Source organism: Ochotona princeps, chromosome 1 (assembly GCF_030435755.1).
Source record: "Ochotona princeps isolate mOchPri1 chromosome 1, mOchPri1.hap1, whole genome shotgun sequence".
NCBI classification, from domain to species: domain Eukaryota; kingdom Metazoa; phylum Chordata; class Mammalia; order Lagomorpha; family Ochotonidae; genus Ochotona; species Ochotona princeps.
The window spans coordinates 122180855-122187037 of NC_080832.1; positions in this window are offsets into that span (position 1 = coordinate 122180855).

Genomic DNA, 6183 nt, shown 5'->3' on the forward strand with positions numbered 1-6183 from the left:
ACCTCCTCTGGGTCTCCCACGCGGGTGCAGGGCCCCAAAGCTTTGGGCCGTCCTCAACTGCCTTCCCAGGGCACAAGCAGGGAGTTAGATGGGAAGCGGGGCTGCCGGGATTGGACCCAGTGCCCATATGGGATCCCGGGTGCGTTCAAGGCGAGGACTTTAGCCAGTAGGCCACTGCCTGGGCCCAAGGGGTTTTGTTTTACCTGCAACACAATTTGATGTTTCCCATATAGTTTGAGACTCAGTATGTTAACATAGCTTGTGCATTTTTTTCTGCTTTCCATTTTTGCTTCATTTCTTTCTATCCAAATATGGACAGGGTTTCTTTTTATCTGTAACTGATATGTCAAATTGGATATTATACATTCTTATTTTCTTTGATGACTGAGCTTTTTTGAAATTAAAATCCTTCAAGTTTCTCAAATTAAAAATTAATGTAAATTTAAATTCCAAGTTTTTTTCCTTAATATATACATGATTAACTTATAAATAACTTTAAATAATTGATTTGGCTTATTTGACTTCCTTATTTGTTTTAGAAGTTTTAGCATTGTTGCTTGGTTTTTTTTTTTTTTTCCACCTATTCTTAATCTCATTGCTTCCACGAATTGGATTGTTTTTCATGGTCTTTCTCTTATCTGCTCTAGGATATATTTGTGATTTTCTTTTTTTCAAGTGAATGATAGCTTTAGGTAAACAGTATATACTGAGCTTTAATATATGTAGTATATTGAGTTTAATGTATTTTTCTTTTACAATGAGAACAAAACTTGGCTAGAAAAGGAACTTTGTTATTTGGGTTATAGCACTATTCTATATAAACTGTGGGCTAGGGATGGCTTAGAAACCATACTGCCAACTGATGTGTTTTTCTTGGCTCGTAGAGTATTAACAGAAAATGTGAATGTCTTGATGACTTTTTAAAACCTGAAGGTTTTACATAAATCTTAATATTTCTGGCTTTGCTCAAAAGATCAAGCTGTTGGCAATACTAGAATAGGATTCTCACACAACCAGGAACTGGAGGTAAGTCGTAACTGCTTCCTTTAATCTGGACCTGCAAGTTCCAATCCCTGCAGTACCTTCTTGCTCAGCTTTATCCTTTTACTTTACCTGTCTAGATTCTAATGGAAATTCAGAGTGTGAGGCATCACTACCTTTTTGAATTCAAGAAAATCATGAAATAATCCTGGCTTTTTGTTGGTTTGTTGGATGTTCCAACTCTTTGGTTATTGTTAATGCTTCAGGTAGATGGAGTAAAGAAGGTTTATTTTAAAAATTCAAAATTTTTAAAACAGAGAAGAAAACCAACCTTAATGCACCCGTGTCTCAATGGTTCTCTTTCTTCATTTGATATGGAATTTATTTCGAAGATCAAAACAATTATTGTAAGAAGTTCAGCTTCTATTATAATTGGATTATGCCTGTAATTTTGAGTTATGCCACCAATTAAACATTTTAAAGGATTTTTCTCTGCCTTCTATATCTGTTTTTCTCATGCTGTTCCCATTTTTATTTATTCCTCCTATGAATTAAGAAAAACATTCAAGTTTGTATTCATTAATATTTCAAAATGCATAATGCTAAAATAGCTGTTGTTTCTACATTGAGTTTTTGACTGTATTTCTGTTTTAAATATTGAAGATGATTAATATTTACGAAACACTTAGGATGCTTTATTTCAGTCCATTTCTTCCAGAAATTGCAGGGGAAAAAATGTAACATTACTACCTTTTCTAAGGTGAGGACAGTAAGTGTTTTGAGATTGGCAGAACAAGAACATGTGAACAAACATTTTGTAGTATAAAGCCTTGGCTCTTATCTCCAAGTGGCACACCAGTCGTTGCATCTGATAGATTTACTTCGCATCCAGTGTGTTCTGTTTTAATTACTGCATTCATTCGACGTTCATTCGAAAATTTTAAATACAAATTTACTCTATTTTTTTTTTAATGTTTGATTAACATGTAAAGAACAGATAGGAAACAAAAAGCTAGTTGCCTGATTTGACTTTTGGTTGGTTTATGCTGTGAATATAAGCTTAAAAAAACTTTATATGTGTTCATATATATATATATGTACACAATATTAAGCATAAACATAAACCACAAAGCTACCATAATGCTAATTATACATTGCCATGTAGCCAAGCCCCAGAACTCTTGATCTTGCAAAATCGAAACTATGTACTTTTCACTTGATCTTACACAAATGCCTGAAAAGCAATGAAACTATGTCCTCTTTGACCACCTCCAGAAAACACTTTTGTCTCCTCAATTCATGCTTTATCCGAGCATGCTATTTAAATAAACTCACCATCTTGCTTGCTGTTTAGAAACTTTCTTAACATTTTTGGAGCTTGCAATAAATGCTATCATTTGTGACAAGTATTTTATTAGAAATATTTTCAAAATACATCCTTCCCATCTCCTGTAGTACTACAGTGTCATCTGTTCGCTTGCTTAGAATCATTTCATGGACCTCATTTTTTTTTTTTTTTTTAAGAGAGAGTAACCATCCTTGAAAAGGAAGGAATATGCTACTGGAGTTTTGATCAGTTCCAGCCTATTCCAGCCACCATCATCCTTTCAGATCTTAAGATAGAAGGAGTACTGACAATCCCAGTCAACTAACTGATTCTGTGTGCCAACTGATTATCTGCTCCTTAGGGAACAGTCTTACCCAGCAGTCTGTATTGCTTGAATTTAAAAAGAGGAGAGGAGAGGAGAGGAGAGGGGAGGGGAGGGGAGGGGAAGAGAGGGGAGGGGAGGGGAGGGGAGGAGAAGAGAGGGGAGAGGAGGGGAGGGGAGGGGAGGGGAGGGGAAGGGAGGAGAAGCATCTCTTAATAGTGAAGTAAATTTTCCAACATCTGGATCTACAAGGTTACCCACATTCATGTTGGCCTTATTTTGAGTTTCACCCCGAGGAATACTGAGCCATGCTGCGAAGACTAGCAGGGGGCTGAAGGACAGACAGAGCCTGCTAGCCTTCTCTAGAAGGACTTTCCTCAAGCTGGAAAGGTGGTCTGAGTTTCTGTGAATCTGCAGATGGATCTCCCCCCTGCTTTCTCTGCAGGCTTTTCCCACTCAGCCACCAGGCTGGTTCCCTTAGCTGCCTCTCTGCTTTCAGTTGACACATTTGGGATCAACATTTCTAGTTTCTACTATTGTTGAAACTGCATCTCTTCCTGTTTTCAACACAATTGTAATGGAAAAATTGCAGAGGATGAATCACGCACTGCAGATCACCAACCCCGCAGCCAGAATATCCTTTTCCATAATGAAAGCAGAGAAGCTGGACATGACATGTGTCTCATGTGCCAGTCTGACCTGGAGCCCAGTGTGTGCTGCTAGTCCTATTTAAGCCACATGCAAAGTGTTTTTGATTGGAAGTGCACCTGGTCTTTGAAGAGTCAATTCCAATTTATTATGATTAACCTGTCCACTATCTTTTCTCATCAGGTTCTGACAGAAAAATATATAAAGTCCATACTTCGCCTATACCTTATTAACATGCTATTTGAAATGCATTCTTTCTAAAAAAAGTCCACATTCTTTCAACAGCTTTAAGACCAAGTTTAATTCAGATGTGATAACTTTAAATGATCAAATTTCTTTTTTTATAGTCAAGGTTGAATGACTTTCAACCTCCCCAATTTTATTTCATGTTCATAAAATACGTGTTAGTTTAATGAATGGCCTTTATAAAACATGTCAAAAACCCACTCTAGCATGGTCTGGTTGTTCATTATTTCATACAGAGAGGATCAAAGAAGAGGAGGAAACAATAGAGTGTGAAATGAAGCAAAACTTCGGAACCAAAGTTTGAAATTCCAATCTTTCCTACAGTTTAAGAAAACAAAACAACAAAAATTTGAATCTAGAATAGAAATGGTGTGTCCATGGCATGTGAACATTGCCACTAGTCATGCCTGCAGCATTTCTTATGGAAACAATGGATGACTTGTTAGCATGATCTCATCCTCCCTCCAGGAGTGGAGATGGCTTATGTCTCATGCTTTTAACAGTCATTCGGAGGAGAGGAAGTGTTTTTGGAATGTCTGGGGTCAGCAGCTTAGATTCTATTTCTGGAGCTGTCAGATTTTTGTTAGGAGCTCTTAGGTCAGATTTTCTTAGGACTACTGTTTCCATATCTGATGAGCATGCTAATAATGTCCATTTTATTTTCTCATGGATATTATGTGAGGCTTCATAACTTTAGGTAAAACTAACACATAAGAAGCTCTTTCAAGTTTTTAAGAGATGCTCCAGGGTAAAGGGAGAGGTGTTACTGCTCTGGAGAACTAGCAGAATCTTTTCATAGTAAGTGTTGTGTGGTCTTTCTTTCTCTCTTTTTTTAATGGAAAGCTCAATATTGCTAGGGATACTCTAGAAACTCTCTCTATGAAATTACCAGTTTGCAGCTTGTCATCAAAAACTATAGAGTATCACATGATCTCTGTAAACTTTTTTTGATGATACAATCTCATTTTTTTTTTCCAAAGGGGGAATGCCACATGTTTAGATATTGGATCTGGTACTAGTTCTTCCTTTGAAGATCTGCTTGCGAGGACAAGCCCAATCCTGCTACAGGGACACTGTGGGCAGGGGAGTGTCTGGAAGCAGGTGGCAGCTGTGCTTATCCAATTGGGACCAAAGAGGAAGCATAAAGACTTTGGAACTGAGTTCTAGGGAAAATGACTAAGTGAGCGGGTTTGCAAGAATTCAGGGACCAAGTAGCTATAACATCTCTTTCAATTAGTAAGAAAAAGCTGAATTTGGACTAGAGTTTGTAGTTTAATGTACCACATTCAGGCACATAGTTTTACATCTGTGAGATACACAGCAATGTAGTATTTCAGGAATCAAAAAAAAAAAACTGAAAAAGTGTAGTTATAAGGAACCAGCATGGTGGCACAGCACACTAGCCCTCAGAAGGCAGTGCTGGGGATCCCATCTATGAGATAATTCATGTCCCAACTGTTCCACTTCCTATCCAGTTTTCTGCTTATGGCCTGCAAAAGCAGTGGAGGATGGTCCAAATTCTTGGGCCCCTGAGCCCGCATGGGAGAGACCCAGGAGAGACTCCTGGCTTCTGGCTTTGGATCAGCTCAGCTCCAGCCATTGGAGCCACTTGGGGAGTAAGCCAGCAAGTGAGAGAGCTTTCTCCCCGTCTCTCTCTGTGTAAATCTGCTTTTCAAATAAAAATAATTTTTTAGGTGGAGTTAACAAGATCAGTATGTTCAAGACTGTACTGCTACAGAACTGGTACTCTAACCCCACTGTTTTGATTCTCCAGCCGCTGGGGATCCAGGCTATGATTTGGTCTGAAACTGCAGAGGGAGAGGCAGTCACACAGTGCAAGCTTGCTAGCTGCCTTTTCTGCAGCCTCTGGTGCGGGACTCCTCCCCAGCTGAGCAGCTGAAACCCTGGGGAGTCATCATGATGAGCTGGCAGGGCAGTAGCTTTCCACGAGATGTCTTTGGACAGCAAAGCTCTTGTCAGTTACAGAATATATTTTTCTGAGGGTACTTTTCTGTAAATGATGATGCTCTATCATGAATATGAAATGCTTATCTTCACTTTCCCTCAAGCAAACTCCCTTGAATGTTCCCAGAGACTCATGACAATGTTTATTCTTGCTCAGAGTTAAAGTTTGGCTGCTGCTTTTATGCCCTCCTAATTACTGAAGCCATCCTCTGTTGCCTCTATTTAAAACTAACATTCTCCAGGCCCAGGTTTTTTTTTTAACTAATGTAAATTCCAACTGAAAACATATGAACATATGACACCAGTCAGATGAAAATGCCTCCCAAAACACAGCCAGAGAAGCCTTTCATAACTTGGCTTTCCCCTGGCTTATATTCTAATGAGATTTTCATGTGGTTGTTGATGTTGAACTTCATATTGGCATCTATGTTCTGGCCTAAAGTTGGAGACAGAGACATCATAGGAGATCCTTTACTTGTGAAAAGCTCCCACCAGCCCTCAGAGAAAGAAATGGGAAAGGGGCAGCGTTTGAAGAGAGCCACACCTTAATTTTGTCACAAATCCTTTCCTGCCTTCCAGTCTTCCATACCAGTATTTCATTAAGTACTCCGTTTCCTTTGTAACCTGCTCGTCTTTGAGGACAAACTTCAGATTTGCCGTGTACGCAGCTGCAGTATTCTGTCCCAAAGGACAC